Here is a 20,599-nt window from a genome sequence, read left to right as displayed (position 1 = left end):
ACGGCCTAACCTTGGTGAGTTCTGAAGGCTGTGGGGCACGAGTTGGGGATGGGCTGGACATGGGTGTGAAAGCGAGCAGTTGAAGCTGACCCACCAGGCAGCCTGGCCTCCTGGGCAGGGACCAGCAGCCACGCGATCAGAAGGGCCTGCGCTTCGCTTAATGCTCCGCTGTGTCGTCTTGAAATCTTTGATTATTTTTAAACAAGGGACTATATTAGTCAGCTCAGGCTGCTGTGACAAAGTACCCCAGACTGGGACCTTAAACGGCAGATATTCATTGTCTCCCAACTCTGGGGGGCTGGAAGCCTGTGATCAAGGCCTCTCTCCTGGGTGTGTAGACGTCGTCTTCTCCCTGCATCCTCACGTGGTCATTCCTCTGCGTGTGTCTGTGTCCTGATCTCCTCTTATAAGGACACCAGTCCTATGGGATTAGGGTCCCACCCTAGTGACCTCATTTTACTTTACCTCTGTAATTACCTGTCTCTAGATACAGTCACATTCTCAGTCCCCAGGGTTTGGGGCTTCAACACATGGATTTAAGGGGGACATAATTCGACCCAAAACTCCATTTTCACTCTGCCCCAGTGTTTCTGGCTTGAGCAGCTGGCAGGATGAGAGGACGGTTATGAACTTGGGAGACCGAGAGGCCAGCTTTCTTGCAAGGAGGGGAGATTGGGGGGTTGGACTTGCTGAGTCTGAAACAGAAAAGTGAAGTTATCAAGCAGACAGTTGATGCACGCTGTGCTGTTCAGGGCAGGAGGTGAACTGGGGGTAAACGTGGAAATGACTGTGTACAGAGGTTTTAGGTGGCGTCCCCCAGACGACAGGCCAGGGGCCAGCCCGAATTTAAGAGCAGAAAGTTGGACAGACCAGCCCGGAGTGTTGATAAAGAGCATGTGCTGAATCCGGGGACTGGTGTCCCCCATGCCGAGGGGGGAGGGGGGTGAGGAAGGGGCGGGGTCTTTGTGGAGGGGTGAGAGAGGATGGGGAAATCCCAGTGGACTGGGCCCTGGTGGAGCCCTGTGGTCCAGGAGAGAGGCCTGAGGGGCTCAGTGGGAGGAGAAGGAGGGGGAGGGCGTGGAGGTGGCTGCTCGGCTGCCCTGGGCACATCCTGCAGGCCCGGGTTTAAAACCATTCCTTCTCAACCACTCAGAAAATCACCTCAAATGCAGGGGAGAGTGAATCATTTTAGAGAGAGTTGCAACTACTTCAGTTATTTTTTAAGTCACCTGTTGGTAAACTGTGGTATTTTCCTTGGTAGTCGTCATACCTAACTCCACCTTGTTAGACAGTGGGTCTGAGCTGCAAGCTGCGAACTGAAAACAGCTGGTGCCTGGTGTACAGACTTTCCGCAAAGTGCATGTTGCCACGTGGGCTTGCTGCCTGGGGGAGGGGGAGGCGTAAGGAGGATTCTCGTTTCTAACCCAGCACAGACTTGGGGCTTGACAGCTGCCGCTGCATCCTCAGCAGTTGTCTTTCTTTCTGCATGTTGCAAAACCGTCTGCGGGGCAACGAGAAGGCGACTACACAGCCCTGGGGTTCCTGCGTTAGATGCCACGAGCACCTGTAAATGGTGAATTTCAGAAACACATAGAAGTATGTGGAGAGCTTAAAAAAAAGAAGGAAGCAGGTGTAGAAGCACACATATGTATGGTAGCCGCGGATTTAACACCATGTATGTGCATGTACACACACACATGTAAACATATATACACACACATGGCTGGAATGCATTTGCCACTGTTTTTTCAGTTCTATTTGTGACTTTTCTGATAATAAACTGCTCTCCAGCACAGCAACACTGGATCTCTCATAAATATTTATGGTGACACTTGGTGCCCCTGAAAGCAGCCCCTTTCTCCATGTGACAAAGCACTAGGGGAAGTGACAGGCAGGCCCCTGTCTGCCTTTCCAGTCTGCCGCGGCAGCAGGCCCTGGCACGTCTCGGTGGACAGGCTACGGTGAACGTGCTGTCCCTCCCTGCTGGGGGGGAGGTCAGGGTGCAGCGTCTACAAACAGGATCTCTGCTGGCCGCCCTTGCGTAAGGTGCTGTGCTGGCACATGGAAATAAACACAGTATTTCCGATGTATCGGGTGTGCCCCACACTCACTCACACCTGGACGACCCACAGCAAAGCAGCCTGCAGGGCGAGGAGAGGTATGTGGGAACACTGCACTTCCTGCTCAGTTTTTCTGTAAACCTAAAACTGCTCTAATAAAATAAAATTTTTGGATTAAAAGGGTGTGGGAGTTGGATGGTGTTTGGGAACAGAAGAATTAAAGCCACCTGCCGTTCCACCTCCAAGGAAGCCTGGTTATACCTTTATTTCATGAACATGCTGTTTACCAGGGACGGGATCTGTGTCCGCTTGGTTCCAAGTGTGACCTTTGACCAGCCAAGGGCCCACAGGGGCCAGAGCCTTGCTGAGTGACACACCAAAGGACGCTCGTCCAAGTGTCCGTGCTCAAGGGATTTGGAGCATATCTGAAGGGGAAATTATATTTGTTATTGCATTTTTCTGCTTTTTTTAAAATCACAGTGTTTTCGAGTTCATTAAAGTTTTGAAAATGCAGAACAAAAGGAAAAACGAAATAAGTGTCAGCTATCCAATCACTTTTGAAATATGTATTCTCAAGATTGGGGTGTCTGTTTTTCTCAGTATTTTCCTGTGAATACCTGTTTATGTTTTTCCCAGTTAAGATGACACTGAATTTGCAGTTTGGATGTTTTCTTTCTTCGCATTCACCACTACACCATGCTTTTCCCCATAGTGTAAAATTACAGATTTTTATGGCTGTATTGGTGGTCACCACATGTATCATAATGTATTTAACTCCTCCCTTTTTATGGGTGTCGAAGTAGCTTTCAGGTTGGAATTATTATGAATTATCCTTCAATAAATGCAGACAGCTTCTGAAGGGTAAGATTATTAGGTTAAAGATAAACTCTTAATGCTCTTGATAAATATTGCCAAACCTACCTCATCAGCTATATATCTTGATGCTATATAACCAACAATGTGATAGAACACTTAATGTTAGGCATTTAAAACATATTTTCCCACTCAATAAGTGAACTTTGATATCTCATCTTCCTTTATGTTTTGATATCTTCAATTATTATTGAGATTAAACATGTTTCCATTGGTTGATTGGCCATTGCAGTTCTTTCACTAATTTCCTGTTATGGTAATTGTTGACAGTTTTTCCCAATACCTATTGAAATGTTTTTTTTTTCCTCTTGGCTTGGCATTAGGTCTTCACACACTGTGTTAATTTTGCCCTTTTTCCCCACTCTGACTTTAACTGCCATGGCACCTGGGCTGTCTATGAATTTGTAAATAAAGCCAGGAAGGACACGGGTCTGAGGAAGGAATCTTACAGGACACCTAATCTCTTCATTATATAAGTTATTTTATTTTAGAGACTTCACATAATTTCTTCAAAATCTGAGAGCCAAGTAATGACAAAATGGGGCTAGAACTCAGAGCTCTAGGCACCAAACCCGTGTTCTTTTCACTAAGTTACGTTGCTTGGCTTCAGGTAAAGCAGATGATTTTCATGCACTGTGACCCAGGTGACAGCCGGGAAGTCCAAGCTTCCCAAGTGTGGGGAAGTCCCTGCTTCCTGATATTGAAATTAGGATGATTCAACGCCCTCATCCCAAATATGGTTCAAAAAGACAAACTAACCAAAAAATCCACCAAGTCACCACCACTACCACCTGTAACAGCTGGGGCAATGTTTTAGGAACTTGAATTCCTTGCTTGTGTTGAATTCTTATCCGGTCTTCCAGCTGTTTCCTTTTTCTGCCCCACGTTCCCTGAAATATTGAATACACGGACTTTGTGTTGTTTCCATTTAAAATCACCCACACAATGTAGTTGCTTGTGCGTCCTGGGCCCTTACCTAAAAACTGGAAAAGCAAACAACATGAAGCAGTGATCTTCTTCCAAGTGTCCCACACTGTTCACTGAGAACCCACGGTGCGCTGGGCACTCTGCAAGACACAGGGGCCAATTCAGGAAGAAAAGCAGCTCCAGTTTGGTGGTGCAAAAAAAAAAAAAAAAAAAAACTAGTGCTTTGAGAAGACTACCTTTTATTAAACTAATGTGTTGAGTTGCTTACATCGAGGTAGAATTCTTCCAAAAGCTCATGGAGTAATGTTGAGGGTTGGATGGAGCACAACAGAGGCTTAGTGTTAAATGTCAGTTTCTAGGTCTCCAGGGACTCAGAACCTCCTCCTGGCCCCTCCCACTCCACCCCCTCCTGTCACCTTCCCCTCCTGCCTGCACACCCTCACTAACCACCCCCTTACCCACAAAGGAGAGGCACTCTCTCGGCCCATTTGGACCTTCCTGTTAATGACTTAAAGGTGATTTCCCACAATTGCAGTAGCCAAACTGTTTCAAGTTTTCCTAATCAATAATGATTTCTCTCTCTAAAGACCTCTGCTGGCAATTCTTTTTTTTTGGGGGGGGTGGTACGCGGGCCTCTCACTGTTGTGGCCTCTCCCGTTGCGGAGCACAGACTCCAGACGCGCAGGCTCAGCAGCCATGGCTCACGGGCCCAGCCACTCCACGGCATGTGGGATCTTCCCGGACCAGGGCACGAACCCGCGTCCCCTGCATCGGCAGGCAGACTCTCAACCACTGCGCCACCAGGGAAGCCCTGGCAATTCTTAATGTAACATTTTTCTCCTCCTCTCAGACCACGTGATTCAAATTTCCTCTTTTAATCCATAAATAATATTCTTGGTAATATACCCTGAGTGCTGATAACTCGCAAGGCACCATGCGAGGCAATTACGCTAAACGCCACCTAATTCAACTCTGAAAATAACCGTGTGAGATAGGTATTATTATTGCTATTTTACAGGAACCATAAATAAATTGCCCTTCGTTTCACAGATGATAAATTGCAGAAGAAACATTTAATCGCCAGTGTGTCTCATTTTAAGCCCCTCACTCTTAAGAAAAACTCAGAAATGTTCAGAGAACTCCAACAAGTTAAATAATCTCTTCATATCTCTAAGCTTCAGTTTTCTCACCTAAAAAAAAGCACAAAAAATAGTAATGAAACGCCTTCCTCTGAAAGATTCCTGTGAGCACCAGAGGGGATTGTATATGGAGGTGGGTATGTGCTCCTGCCTCCCTCCAGGGTGGGGCCTGTTTCCCCTCCCCTTGAATCACCTTGTCACTTGGTTTGACAACACGATGCAGTAGAAGTGACGCTGTGACATTTGGGACAACCTCCCAGGAGATCCAGATTCACTCTCTTGGAGCCCTGAGCACCGTGGAAAGAAGCCACCTGGTCTACCAGAGCCAGCAGCCATGTGGATGGGAACCGAGGACCCAGCTGGGGCCCCAGCCTGGGAAGGAGGCCTTCTCAGACCTTCCAGCCCAGCCCTGCAACTGCCAGCTGAACACAGACTCATGAGTGACACCGGCAGGACCAGCAGAAGGACCCCCAGTGAAGATGGATACACTCTTGCTCAAAGTCCTTAAGTTTGTGTGTGTGACGCAGGTCTATACATGTTTTGTCTGGTGGCCAAGAGTGGATGTCCAGCAAATGGAAGTGTCATTCCTGTCCCTTCCCTCCCATCCTTGAGACAGACTAGACCACACTCAACAGGAGGGCAGGAAAAGTGTGTTTTCCCCTGTCTGTTCCCAGTGTTTGTGCTGCACATGGCATCAGAAGATGTTTGAAGAAAAGCAACTTGACTCTCTGTAAAAAGGACTAAGCCTCAGGATCTCTTTAAATTTTCAGACTGGCCTTCAATCAGCTTGAGTTTGAGAAATGATGGCCACACAGCAGACTTGTATAAACAACTTTAAGTATCATGTGTCTGCTAATTACATTGTAAATGCAATGTAAAATTTTATATATTGCTTACCATATTTGGACTAATTGAAAGCTATTCTATAGCAAAATCCTAGACCAATCTGTACATCTGTGGTGTCAAACAGACTCTCCTATATCCCTTTGTCATGTGTGTGCTGTCTTGCATCAGCTCTTGCATTATTTGGAAGCTTTTCTATTTTTCCACTTAAATGCTCACGTGTTCATGAAGGACTGACTCCTTGAGAACCAGGGCATGCGTCATAGTTTCTTGCCACCCATTGTAATACTTAGCAGAGTCCTTGGCACATAGAAGGAGCTCGGTCAGAGTGTTAAGAGCCAGAGGATTCTTAAAAATATTTCCTGATGATCACAAGTTAGCACAAGTTACTTCAAAACAGACAAAGATTTGCTCTAGGCTCATGAAAGGAAAATAATTTCTAACAAGAAAAGGAGCAGATTTGCTCCTTTTATAAAAAATGGAGGGCATATTTGTGTGTGTGTGTGTGTGTGTGTGTATTTATTTGCCTCTCTGATGGTTATTTATGAACATGTGAGTGACCTTAGGCTGGAATTGGATGGTTGAGTATTGCCAACAGTGAAAGACAGCAACACAATGAAATTTTTGGTGTAGAATGTTCCCTTTTCATTTACTGCAGGCTAAGCCAACTGTACTTATTATGCCCCATAAACAACAGCAACAACAAAAAACGCCCCATAAAAATTAAATTGTGAAACCTAAATTATTTATGTGATTTCATTTGTTGGATGCATTTTGTGCCATTGAGCCTAGCTTCTTTCTAATGTCATAAGACTATTAGGAACTGTAATAATCTTCAGGGGATGTAAGATTTATCAGCCCTTGCAGGATGGGCTGAGAGCCAAGGAAGGAGAGTAAGGGGTACTGGTGAAATTAATCAAGTTTCTCTCTGTGTGCTGGCCAAGAGAATGCATGGGTTACTCTTCAAGCATTTTACACAGTGGGAACACAATTTGACCACTACCATATGTTGAATTTAGAATCACATGTTAGTCTTTTCCAAGAATAATCCCATAAAAATGTCAATACTTTTATCGACTAATAGCTCTATCCACTAAAAAGGGAGTTTACATACAGAAAGTGAAAGAGTTGATATTCACTAGCTCACTGGGAGACATTACATTTTCATCCTGCTGCAGGAGCCAGGCTGGCTGATCTGCAAAACAAGAAGGCTGATGGAGAGACACAATGAAGAGACTCCACTCCATCATTGTTTTCTTTACCATAAAAAGAACTGGCATATGTTCCCTTGTGACATGTAAATGGGCTACAGTCAGTGGCCTTGAAATATAAGCTTTTCCTTTTCACTTGAGGCAATGTTGAAGTTTTCTGGAATAGATAGAAGCCATCATTCCATTTCTAACACAAAATGAAAGCATCATTGTGGGAGCAATTTTGAAAATGTATGAACTTCATAAAATGTTCCATTTTCCACATTGTGGGTTTGGCTGCACAATCAGATCATCAAAGCTCAGGAAAACCAACCATTGAGGCTCCAACCCTTTATTTGTATGATATTAATAAAGAATAAGGTATTTTCCATATTGCTTATTGATCAATAATGAGACAGGAAATAAACACATCACCTTCTATGCCATCCAAAACCAAAGCAAGAGGCAGCCAGAAGTTTCAGCGATATCTCCCAGTGAAGCTGTTACATATTTATTGCTAAATACATGTCTTCAGTTTCCACGTGATGAGGCTTAAAAAGACTCTTCATTAGGTTCACATTAAAGTGACTGCCTTGTCATATGAGGAAAAAAATTGGAATTTAAGTCTGTTGGTTGCCATTTTCCTTCCAAATTGAGCCAGCAGCTCCAATTCACTCTAAAAGAACATAACTGTCAGAAATAAACTGACACCATAAACTATTGTGAACACATTGATGTGCCTTTTTTTCAGATCTAAATAACGGGTGGCTTTGGAGGAAAATCAGATTTTACTTTAAGAATGACTTTGGGGATCACCAAAAATACCAAGAACCTTAGATTTTCTCTCTGACAGAGTCAGAAGGATCCTAATTTTTCTCAATCAGGGACACAGCTCAGTAACCAGTTCTTGGTCGGTCAGGTAAATGGACTCTGACCCACTGACCAGGTGTTGAAAGATATAAGGTATATAATAGGCAAGTGAAAAATGCTCCAATTTTGTGAAGTAATTTGGAATTGTTCTCCAGTTGACGTTCACCATTTCCTCACCTGACATGTGGGTTTTCCAACTAAAAGAACTATGTTTTCTTCTACAGAGACACCCAGATACCCAAAGTCAAGTCAACCCTCAAATACTTTTTTTTAGTGTTTTGTTTGTGTGCGGGGTGTGTGTGTATATGTGAGTGTGTCTCCCACACAACAAAGGCTATATAACCTTATTCACCCAAAGAGTGCAAGAGGAGGGGAGAGGGAGACAAGAGATGTTTTTGTTTACTTTTGTAAAAATTAAATACTTTATTTTTAGAGCAGTTTTATATTCACAGCAAAACTGAAGGGAATGTACTGAGATTTCCCACGTACACCCTGACCCCACGTACCCACAGCTTCCCCACTAGCAACATCCCCGATCAGGTGGTGCGCTTGTTACAATTGATGAACCTGCATTGACTGGCACGTCATCATCATCCAAAGTCTATAGTTCACAGTAGGGTTCTCTCTTAGTGTTGTATATTCTGTGGGTTTGGACAAATATATGACATGTATCCATCATTATAGTATCACACAGTATTTTCACCACCCTAAAAATTCTCTGCCTATTCATCCCTACATCTCCCCAAACCCCTGGCAAACCTTGATCTTTTTACTGTCTCCATAGTTTTTGCCTTTTCCAGAATGTCATAGAGTTGGAATTATACAGGATGTAGCATTTTCAGATTGGCTTCTTTCACTTAGGAGTATGCATTTATGTTTCCTCCATATATTTTCATGGCTGCTAGCTCATTTGTTTTTAGTGCTGGATGAATAATATTCCACTATCTGTATATACCACAGTATTTATCCATTCACCTACTGAAAGACACCTTGGTTGCCTCCAAGTTTTAGGCAATTATGAGTAAAGCTGCTATAAACATACATGTGTAGTTTGCTGTGTTGACTTGTTTAAATTCTAATTTTGAAATAGTTGTAGATTCACAGGAAGTTGCAGAGAAAATGCAGGAAGTTCCTTTGTATCCTCCACCTAGTTTCCTCCCAATGGTTGCATCTTACATAATTATGTACAATGTCAAAACCAAGAAATTGGCATGGATACAATGCACGTGCCTAGTTCTGTGTCACTTAATCATTTGTGCAGATTTGTGTAACCACCACTGTAATGGGTACACACGATACTTCACCACCACTGAGTGGTGCTACCTCCTACCAACAGTGCTACCTGTTGATTTTTGTCCCCCAAAAAGATGTGTTCAACTCCTCACTCCCAGTACCTGTGAATGTGACCTGATTTGGAACTAGGATCTTTCCAGATGTAATCAGGATGAGGTGGGGTCATTCTGGATTAGAGTAAGCCCTAAATCCCATGCCTGGCATCCTCATAAGAAGAGAAGAGACACAGACACACACACAAGCAGGAAGACCGTATGAAGATGGAGATGGATATGGAGTGATGCATCACAAGCCAGGGAATGACAGGGATCGCCAGCAGCTACCGGAAACTGGAAGAGGCAGGGAAGCATCCCAGTTCTCCCATGATTTTGGACTCCTAGACTCCAGAACTGCTAGAGAATAAATTCCTATTTTTTTAAGCCACTTAGTTTGTGATCATTTGTTATGGAATCCCTAGGAAACTAATGCATGCCTCTTTATCGTCACACCTGTCACTCCCCTGTCCACTCCACCATCCCTAACCCCTGGCAGCCATCATCTGTTTTCCATTTCTCTAATTTTGTCATTTTGGTAACGTTATATTAGTGGGATTACACATAAGTGATCTGTTAAGATTGGCTCTTTGCTCAACATAATGACCTTGAAATCCATTCACATTGCAGGTATCTGTAACTCACTTTTTTTTTTTTTTTTTGCTGTACGCGGGCCTCTCACTGTCGTGGCCTCTCCCGTTGCGGAGCACAGGCTCCGGACGCGCAGGTTCAGCGGCCATGGCTCACGGGCCCAGCCGCTCCGCGGCATGTGGAATCTTCCCGAACCGGGGCACGAACCCGTGTCCCCTGCATCGGCAGGCGGACTCTCAACCACTGCACCACCAGGGAAGCCCTGTAATTGACTTTTTAGCTGAGTAATAGTCCATGGTGTGGATGTACCACAGTCTGTTTTACCATTCACCTACTGAGGGACATTTGGTGGTTTCCAAGTTTTGGTTATTACAAATCAAGCTGCTGCAAGCAGTTATGTACCTTTATTTGTGCAAACATGAGTTTTCATTTCTCTGGAGTAAGTGCCCAGGACAGCAATTTGGGGCCATATGGTAAGTGTATGTTTAGTTTTTCAAAGAAATGGCCACATTGTTTTCCAGAGTTGATGGTGTACCTTGTTATATACCCACCAGCAATGTATGAGATTCAGATTCTCCACATCCTCACCAGAATTTCATGTTGCTGCTGTTATTTAGCTGATCTAATAGGTGTGTAGTATAACCCATATGGTTTTTAAACCTGCATTTCCCTAACAGCTAGTGATGTTGAACATTTTCCCATGTGCTTTTTTGCCATCCACATACCCTTTTCAGTGAAATGCCTCTTAATGTCTTTTGCACATTTTCTAATTGGGTTTTTTTTTAAATGTTGAGTTTAAGAGTTCTTCATATAATGTAGATACTAGTCCTTTGTCAGATATGTGGTTTACAAATATTTTCTACAAGTCTGTAGCTTGTCTTAACTGAGTCTTTCTCTTAACAGGGTCTGAAGGCTCTTAACAGAGCCCTTCACAGAACGAAAGTTTTTAATTTGATGTCCAGCCTACCAGGTTTTTCTTTTATGGGTTGTGTTATTGGTGTCATATCTAAGAACTCTTCCCCAAATCCTAGGTCCTGAAGATTTGTTCCTATGTTATTTTCTAAACATTGTATGGTTTTGTGTTTTACATTTAAATCTGTGATCCATTTTCACTCAATTTTTGTGTAGGTGTGAGGTTGAGCTTCCGTTTTTTTTGTCTGTAAGTAATTTCTCCATGGCTTTGTTTACTTATATCCTTTTTACTCTGAAATTAAAGTACATCTTTTTTTCTAGTTATTCCTCATTCTTCCTTCTTTTGAAAGATGTATAATATCTCCCATGACAATAAATATATATATAAAGGCTAGTGAAAATTTGGTGTCCAAGGAATAAATGTCTGTGTGGAGATTTTGATTATTTTTAACTTTTATTTAATGACTGACCAATGTAGTTTTAGAAATACACACCAATCTGGCGATCGCTAACAAAGTTCATGTCTCCCAGGAGTTGACCGGATGCAACCTTAGGAAGCTAGTACCCTTACCAGAGCAGGTGTCTATAAATCCAGACAGTCATGAGTGGTTTTTTTTTTAATTATCAGGAAACTGTGTGTGAAACAAAGCAACATATAAGAAAGAAGAAAACCTTTGAAAGGATAGGAAGTTAATATGACATCCAGGAAGCAGTTAGACCTCAGTTGAGAGTGATCAGAGCAGCAAGGAAGGAAAAGGGCCATGTGCACCAGGGGCTTTCTCCCCAAGGGAGCATGGCCGAGCCCAGGTGGTTAGCTTTAGTCACCTCTGAGGATGAAGCCCTTTGTCTCCACTGGGTTACCAGACGTCCTCCTAGTGTCTACGGGCAGCTCCTTTCAGAATTGCCCTCAGTCACATAAGAAAATACTAATAATTATCATTCTTTAAAGTCATGCGTGCACACACACACAGGGATATACACACCATTATCAAAAATGCCGACATGCTAGTTGGACATTCCTGATTCACCATACCTGACTGAATCTGACTTTTGGCCGTTTTGTAAACATCAGTGTGACTTTCATAGGATACGCTGCTAGGTTAAATTTTTTTTTTAATTGGGCTTTAATTAAGAGAAAGAGAGAGGGAGAGACAGAGAGAGAGAAAGGAAGAAAAGAAAGAGGAAGGAAAGAAGAGAGGAAGGAAGGAAGGGAGGGAGGGAGGAAGAAAGGGGGAAAGAAGTCCAGGCTGCCTCATTTGGGAAGTATGCATCCTTCCAAAGGGATTATCCTGAAGGAGGCAACCACTTTTTAGTGTGTACCTTTGAGTATGTTTCTTTAAAATCCATAAACATTGCTTTACTTTGTTTTTCTTGAAAAGTGGTAATATTTAATTAAACATACTTGGGGAAATTTCCCTGACTAAATTTTCTTATTAAAAAGTGTTTCTTGGGCTTCCCTGGTGGCGCAGTGGTTGAGAGTCCGCCTGCCGATGCAGGGGACACGGGTTCGTGCCCCGGTCTGGGAAGATCCCACATGCCGCGGAGCGGCTGGGCCCGTGAGCCATGGCCGCTGAGCCTGCGTGTCCAGAGCCTGTGCTCCGCAATGGGAGAGGCCACAACAGTGAGTGTTAGACCTGCGCGGTCTCCTAGGAGTTTCGACTCGCCCAGGAAACAAGAAGAGTCGGAAGTCGATGCAAAACGCAAGAGGTTTATTGAAGGCCGGTGCACCGGGGTTCCTTGGTCCTCACGCAGGAGGTCGAAGAAGGAACCCTTTTGGGCGCGAATATGTCAGTTTTATAGGTTCCCACTTCCCCGTATGTAAATTATAGATTTGGTTGTGTTCTCCTGCTGATTGGTCCCGGCTTAGGCTCGGACCAGAGAGGGAACTTGTCCCCAGCTGTCTGATTGGTCTTTGACAGACACCTATTTTGTTTATCTCCCTCCTTCTCCCCAGCTGCCTGATTGGTCTTTGACAGACACCTATTTTGTTTATCTCCCTCCTTCTCCCCAGCTGCCTGATTGGTCTTTGACAGACACCTTTTTTACATTTTGTTATCTCCCTCCTTCTCGGAAGGGGGCCGGACATCCTGGAAATTCACCCATTGTCTAAGCAGCCCCTATTGTCTGGAGAGTTCTTAATCATTAGCTGGAACAATGTCCCTCGAGTCCCACATTCCCCCCTTTTTCTTGTGACTATTGATTCCAATCATGGAATCTCAACCTTCTGTTCGTAAACTTTGGTACTGTTGTCTTAACATTAGAACTTGTACAGTACTGATACGTTCTCTAATAAATGCTATCAAGCGATTTAGAACACATGGTCCAAAAGTTAAAATCAACAATAAAACAATAAGAGGTCCCAACAGCGATGCCGTCCACTTTTATGGCCGTTGGGGTGGTGAGGAGGACGGTGTATGGTCCTTTCCATCGAGGTTCCAACGTCTGGGTTCGATGCCGACGGACGTATACGGAGTCTCCGACTTGGAAAGGATGAGTTTCTCCCGGTGTTCCCGGTTGGTAGGCCTTGGCGAGTTGGGACCATATTTCTTTCTGGACCAATTGGAGTCCCAGTAGCCTAGCATATAAGTCAGTGTTATTTTGACAATCAGGTTTTATTTCTTTTCCTAAAGTGAGGAGGGGAGGCGGGGCACCATATAATATTTCAAAAGGAGTAAGATGGTATCGGGAAGGTGTATTTCTAACCCGGAATAGGGCCAAAGGAAGGAGCACCGTCCAATCGGTACCGCCAGTCTCCAAGGACAATTTAGTTAGGGTCTCTTTTAGAGTCCTATTCATTCTTTCTACCTGACCTAAACTTTGGGGTCTATAGGCACAATGTAATTTCCAATCAGTCCCCAAATATCTGGCCACATCCTGACTTACCTGGGCGACGAAGGCTGGACCATTATCAGACCCTATTACCTTTGATGCTCCAAATCGAGGAAAAATTTCTTCTAAAATCTTCTTGGCTACTACAGCAGCTGTTTCTTTCTTTGTTGGGAAAGCCTCTATCCATCCTGAAAAGTGTCTACAAAAACTAAAAGGTATTTATTACCGTACCTTCCAGGACGCACTTCGGTAAAGTCCACTTCCCAGTAAGTTCCTGGGCGGTCCCCCCTGAGTCTCTTTCCAGTTTCAAGTTTCCCTTTGTGAGCATTTACCTGTTGACATGGGACGCATTCCTGCACAATTTGTTCAGCTAATTTTGTCATTCCAGGGGTTTCGTACCCGGCTTTTTGTAACAAGGCTACCATCTTTTTAGTCCCCAAATGTGTCCATCTGTGCATCTGTTGTAACATGGATTCTGCTTGCTGAGGGGACAAAGTTCCTTTTGTTGTGGCCAGGATGATTTCTTCATCGCGGCCTGGTTTTTCAGGAACTTTATCTGACAGTCCTAAAATGACTTCTCCCGATGTTATTTCTCGGGCCACTTGGTCAGCCATATTATTTCCCCTAATCATTGGGGCATTTCCTTTTTGATGTCCAGGGCAGTGGATGATACTGACTTTAGTAGGAAGCATGAGTGCAGTCAACAAAGCCACGATTTCGTCTTTGTTTTTAATTTCTTTGCCACCTGAAGTTAGTAGCCCTCTCTGTTGGTAAATGGCACCGTGGATATGAGCGGTAGCAAACGCATATCTACTGTCTGTGTAGATGTTTACTTTTTTTATTCTCTGCCATCTCTAATGCCCTCGTCAGGGCAATTAATTCAGCTCGTTGGGCTGAGGTCCCTTGTGGTAGCGCCGCTGCCCATATGACTTGTTTTCCGTCTACCACGACTGCCCCAGTTCGACGCTTACCTTCCTCCAGGAAACTGCTCCCATCCGTGAACCAGGTGAAATCAGCATCAGGGAGGGGCAGGTCCATCAGATCCGGCCTACTGCCGTGTGCTGCGGCTAGTACTTCCTGACAATCATGTATGATGGTGGAGCCTTCCAAGTCAGGATCAGGTAGCAACGTGGCTGGATTGAGTCCTGTAGCTGGAGCAAACTTGATGCGATCTGAGTTTAGCAACAGGGTTTGGTAATGGGTCATCCTGGCATTAGTTAGCCACCTATCCGGTGGTTGACGGACTACATTTTCCAGGGCATGAGGAGCTGTTATCGTTAGATTTTGTCCTAAAGTTAGTTTGTCAGCATCTTTGACTAGGACGGCCACTGCAGCGATTATCTTTAAACAGGTGGGCCATCCTGATGCCACAGGGTCCAATTTTTTTGACAAATAAGCAACTGGGCGATTCCAGGGACCCAATTTCTGAGTCAATACTCCTTTTGCAATGCCCTTATTTTCGGCCACATATAAATGAAAAGGTTTGGTTACATCTGGCAGTCCTAGGGCTGGAGCTGAAAGTAAAGCTCGTTTGATTTGGTCAAAAGCCCGTTGTTCCTTATCGCCCCAAACGAAAGGAGTGCTGTTTTTGGTTAGGCGGTACAATGGGGCTGCCAGCTCAGCAAACCCTGGAATCCATAGTCTACAGAATCCAGCCGTCCCCAAAAATTCTCTAACCTGCCTGGCGTTTTTGGGAGCCGGAATTTGGGCCACCGTATCCTTTCTGCTCTCCGTGAGCCATCTTTGCCCCCCTTTTAATAGATACCCCAGGTAACTGACCTGTTGTTGGCATATTTGTGCTTTCTTGGCTGAGGCTCTATATCCCAGGGTTCCAAGTTCCGTTAACAGTTTTTCAGTACCCTTGATACAATCTTCTTGGGTCTCAGCAGCTAATAAAATATCATCAACGTATTGGAGTAATGTTACCTGGGGATTTGATTCTCTATATAATGCCAGATCCTGATGGAGGGCTTCATCAAAGATGGTCGGGGAGTTCTTAAATCCCTGAGGTAGCCGTGTCCATGTCAGCTGACCAGACATTCCCGATGTTGGATCTTTCCATTCGAAGGCAAAGCAGGGTTGGCTCAGGGGAGAGAGTCTTAAACAGAAAAAAACATCTTTAAGGTCCAAAACAGTATACCACGTATGTTGAGGTGGAAGAGTGCTCAGGAGGTTGTAAGGGTTTGGAACTGTGGGGTGGAGGTCTGCCACCCGTTTGTTTACCTCTCGTAGATCCTGCACCGGCCGATAATCATTTGTTCCTGGTTTCTTTACCGGCAGGAGAGGGGTGTTCCATGCTGATTGACATCTTATTAAGATGCCCAAGTCTAGTAGCCTCTGTATATGGGGACGGATACCGTCTTTGGCTTCTCTACTCATGGGGTATTGACGGACTGTTATTGGGGTGGCAGTTGCCTTGAGTTCCACTAGCACCGGGGGCCGATTTTTGGCCATCCCCATTCCGGCAGTTTCTGCCCAGGCTTGAGGGAACCGAGTTACCCAATCAGTAACATTAACTCGTGAGGATGAAGGCTGCTCGTATAATTTATATTCATCTTCTAATTTCATAGTCAATATTTGAAGTAACCTTCCCTTATTATCAGTTATGGTGGGACCTTCTGGCTGAAAGTGAATTTGAGCCCCCAAGAGTAAATCTCTTCCCAGCAAAGGATAGGGGCATTCCGGAATAATCAAAAATGAATGGGTTACTCGTCCAATCCCAAGATCTACTGTCCTTCGTGTGGTCCATGAATGTTGTTTATTCCCAGTGGCTCCTTGTACCCATGACCTTTTAGCTGAGATAGGACCTTTTGAGTGGAGAAGGACGGAGTGCTGGGCTCCGGTATCTACCAAAAATTGAACAGGTTCCCCCTCCACTTTAAGAGTTACCCGGGGCTCGGGGAGAGGGTTCGAGCCCTGACTTTCCTAGTCTTCTTCTTTCAATGTTAAGATTTTGTTTTTGGTTGGCCTTCCTCCATTCTTTTTCTTAGGGCATTCTCTCGCCCAATGTCCTTTTTCTTTACAGTAGGCACATTGGTCCTTGTCTAATGGCTGCCTTCTGTCTGCCGTTCGCTCTTCCTGCCTATTTCTATCCCCTATATTTCTTCCTCCAACCACAGTGGCCAGTATCTTACTTAAATTCCTCTCCTGTCTCTTATCCCGTCTTATTTCACGGGCTTCCTGCTCTTTCTGCTTTCTTTCTTCCTTCTCTTCCTCTGTTTCTCTTTTGTTACATACTTTATCTGCCTCTTTTACTAACTCCTGAAGCGAAAATCCCTGCAAGCCATCTAGCCTCTGTAATTTCTTCTTAATATCAAGGGCCGCTTGATCTATGAAAGCCATTGCTATAGTAGCCCTATGTCCCTCCGAAGTTGGATCATAAGGGGTAAAGCGTCTAAAGGCTTCCATTACACGTTCCAGGAACACAGTTGGCGATTCCTGGGGCCCCTGAGTTACTTCCCTTACCTTAGCCAAATTAGTGGGCCATCTGGCCGCTCCATGGAGACCCGCCACCAGAGCCTGGCGATACATTTTCAGGCGCTCCCTACCTTCCGGGGCATTGAAATCCCAGTTTGGCCTGACGAGTGGGAAACCAGCATCAATCTCGTTAGGCAGCTGGGTAGGTTGCCCATTGGCGCCTAATACATTTTTTTTTTTCTGGCTTCTAAAAGAACCCGTTGCCTCTCCTCAGTCGTTAGGAGAGTCTGGAGCAGCTGCTGACAATCATCCCATGTGGGCTGGTGGGAGAAAACGAGATTCTATTAAAGCGGTAAGGGCCTGTGGATTTTCGGAAAAAGTTGGGTTATGCATTTTTCAATTATAAAGATCTGCAGAGGAAAAGGGCCAATATTGGAGAGGTCTATTCCCTTGGCCATCGGGGGGGCCATATTCTCTAAGAGGTAGGGCAGTGGAGTCCGGGGAGATTGCCCTCCGGCTCCTAGTGCCCACTGAGGGACCCCTTTCTTCTTCCATCATGGATGGTTCCCTTGGTGCTGAGGGCAGTGGAGCTGGGGGTCCTCTAGGTGGTAGGGGATTCGGGGCCGGAGGATAAGGGGGTGGGGAATCCAAAAGCAGCAAATCGGACTGCGGGTCAGGATAAATCGCCTTCGGTAGATCCGGGGCGTCGGGTAGCTTCTCCGTGTTGGGGTTTTTCTTTAAGGCTAATATCTCCGACGCTGCTGATGTATGCGCGGACGTACCTGTTGAGGAAACAAAGGGCCGGACCCACGGAGGTGGGGAGAGAATTAAATCTTCCCAGACCAAGACATATGGTACTTGGTCTGGATGTCCGTGGGGATCTATATTAAATATCTTAGACTTCAGCAGCTTAATCTTGTCTAATAAAAAGGATCCTTCGGGGGGCCATCCTATCTGAAATGTTGGCCATTCAGAGGCACACAAAGTCTGCCACTTTCCTTTCTTTACCTCTACCGAAAAATTATGGGCTCTGGCCCGAACTTCGGTCCAATAGCTTAGGGTAAGGGAAAGAGGAGTCGTCATAGTTTGTCCCATTGTCGTCCGTCAGAGAAGAAGAATAGACCACAATACAGAAACAGTTAAAACTCCACGAAACACATATACGTATGGGCCACCGCGAGCTCGCTTCAAAACCGAAACTTCTTCAGATGGCAGTTACCACCAAGGGAACTGCCGAAACCGAGTGAAGGGGAGACAGAGTTTGCCTCTCCTTCCAGATGAGCCACTAGGGCGTCCCCTAGGGCTCATGGACGCCGGCTATTAGCACGTCTGCCTAGCCAGAGGTCCGATACAGATTCCATAATAAGCCGATTCTTACGGCTTTCCTCCGATAATGGCCCACAAAGAACAAGGGACAAACAGACAATCAAGCTCGAGCTTACCTGGTACCTCCAACTCCCGATGTTCTTGTGGTCCGGGGCGAGTGGAATCCCGGACGAGCCCCCAAATGTTAGACCTGCGCGGTCTCCTAGGAGTTTCGACTCGCCCAGGAAACAAGAAGAGTCGGAAGTCGATGCAAAACGCAAGAGGTTTATTGAAGGCCGGTGCACCGGGGTTCCTTGGTCCTCACGCAGGAGGTCGAAGAAGGAACCCTTTTGGGCGCGAATATGTCAGTTTTATAGGTTCCCACTTCCCCGTATGTAAATTATAGATTTGGTTGTGTTCTCCTGCTGATTGGTCCCGGCTTAGGCTCGGACCAGAGAGGGAACTTGTCCCCAGCTGTCTGATTGGTCTTTGACAGACACCTATTTTGTTTATCTCCCTCCTTCTCCCCAGCTGCCTGATTGGTCTTTGACAGACACCTATTTTGTTTATCTCCCTCCTTCTCCCCAGCTGCCTGATTGGTCTTTGACAGACACCTTTTTTACATTTTGTTATCTCCCTCCTTCTCGGAAGGGGGCCGGACATCCTGGAAATTCACCCATTGTCTAAGCAGCCCCTATTGTCTGGAGAGTTCTTAATCATTAGCTGGAACAATGTCCCTCGAGTCCCACATGAGAGGCCCGCGTACCGCAAAAAAAAAAAAAAAAGTGTTTCTTGGGCTTCCCTGGTGGCGCAGTGGTTGAGAGTCCGCCTGCCGATGCAGGGGACACGGGTTCGTGCCCCGGTCCGGGAAGACCCCACATGCCGCGGAGTGGCTGGGCCCGTGAGCCATGGCCGCTGAGCCTGCGCATCCGGAGCCTGTGCTCCGCCGCGGGAGAGGCCACAGCAGTGAGAGGCCCGCATACTGCAGGAAAAAAAAAAAAAAAAAAAAGTTTCTTTCCAGGGACTTCCCTTGTGGTCCAGTGGTTAAGACTTCACCTTCCAATGCAGGGAATGCGGGTTCGATCCCTGGTTGGGGAGCTAAGATCCCACATGCCTTGCAGCCAAAAAACCAAAAAACAGAAAACAGAAGCAGTATTGTAACAAATTCAATAAAGACTTTAAAAATGGTCCACATCGAAAAGAAAAATCTTTAAAAACAAAGTGCTTATTTCCAGATTTCAGTTCAACTAGACATCCCCCCACTCCCCATATTATTTTTGGAGCTTCATAGGTTTTCCTTGGCCAGGAGAAGAACATTGTGATACAGTGAAGAAAATACGGGCAGGACTTTTATATAAAGGGAGTGGATAACACACATTTATTTTGGCCCTTCCTTGAATTCCCACTGTAAAATATGGAAAAAGATTTTTTGAAAGATGTAAACTCACAAATTTTCTTCTAAAGAGGGTAGGAAAGAAAAGCAGCTACATTTTGGAAGCTAAGCAGAGAAATTTCCATTTCCAGAAATAAGACACATCAGGGTATTCAGATCATCTTCCCCTTTGAAAGTGATAAAATGATGATTCAACTCTAAAGAAGCTTATTTTTAAATTATTGACCAGCTGACAGGATAAGTAATTATCAGGATGGACTATAAGCCTGTAACCAGAGGGGTTAGCCAGGCACCAACAGCTTTTGTCCTGCGGGCACCAGCTAAGCCAAGCAAAGATAAAACTCCATGGGCTCTTAAAGTTTGGAGCCATGCAAAAGTGCAGCTTCACAGGAAGCCATGCCCTCAAGGTGCTGGTATCAGAAGGGGCCACACTCTCAGAAGAGGAGCTACGAAATAAACCCCACCGGACACACAGAACCAACTCGTGCACCTGGAAAAAAAGGGAATGTCCTAAATCTGATAAGGGGCAGATACAAAACAAAGTGAGACAAAGACAAAACAAAAACCTACAGCAAAATCCTACGTATCCTGAAATGTTGAAATCTGCCCCTTTCAGATCAGAAGCAGGACAGGAAGGATTGCTCTCAACTCGTCACCTCGGCACCACGGAGGTGCCAAAAGTGGAAGGCGTAAGACAAATAAGCATGAGGGTTGGGAAAGAAAGAACAAAACTGTCTCCTTGAAACTGAGCAGGACCCTGTGGGGCTCCTGGGCACAGAAGCCTTTCTGTCCCCCATTTCTTGTTGGTAGGGAACAGACTGCAGCCTCGGTGACCTTCCCTGAGTTCCAAAGGGCAATTCGAACAGTTGCTAATCAAGGGAGGTGCAGCCAAGAAACCACTTGAGGCGAGATTAAAGGGGCCAGA

The sequence above is a fragment of the Tursiops truncatus genome, chromosome 2, assembly GCF_011762595.2.
Source record: "Tursiops truncatus isolate mTurTru1 chromosome 2, mTurTru1.mat.Y, whole genome shotgun sequence".
Classification (NCBI taxonomy): domain Eukaryota; kingdom Metazoa; phylum Chordata; class Mammalia; order Artiodactyla; family Delphinidae; genus Tursiops; species Tursiops truncatus.
This window is presented reverse-complemented; position numbering follows the sequence as displayed.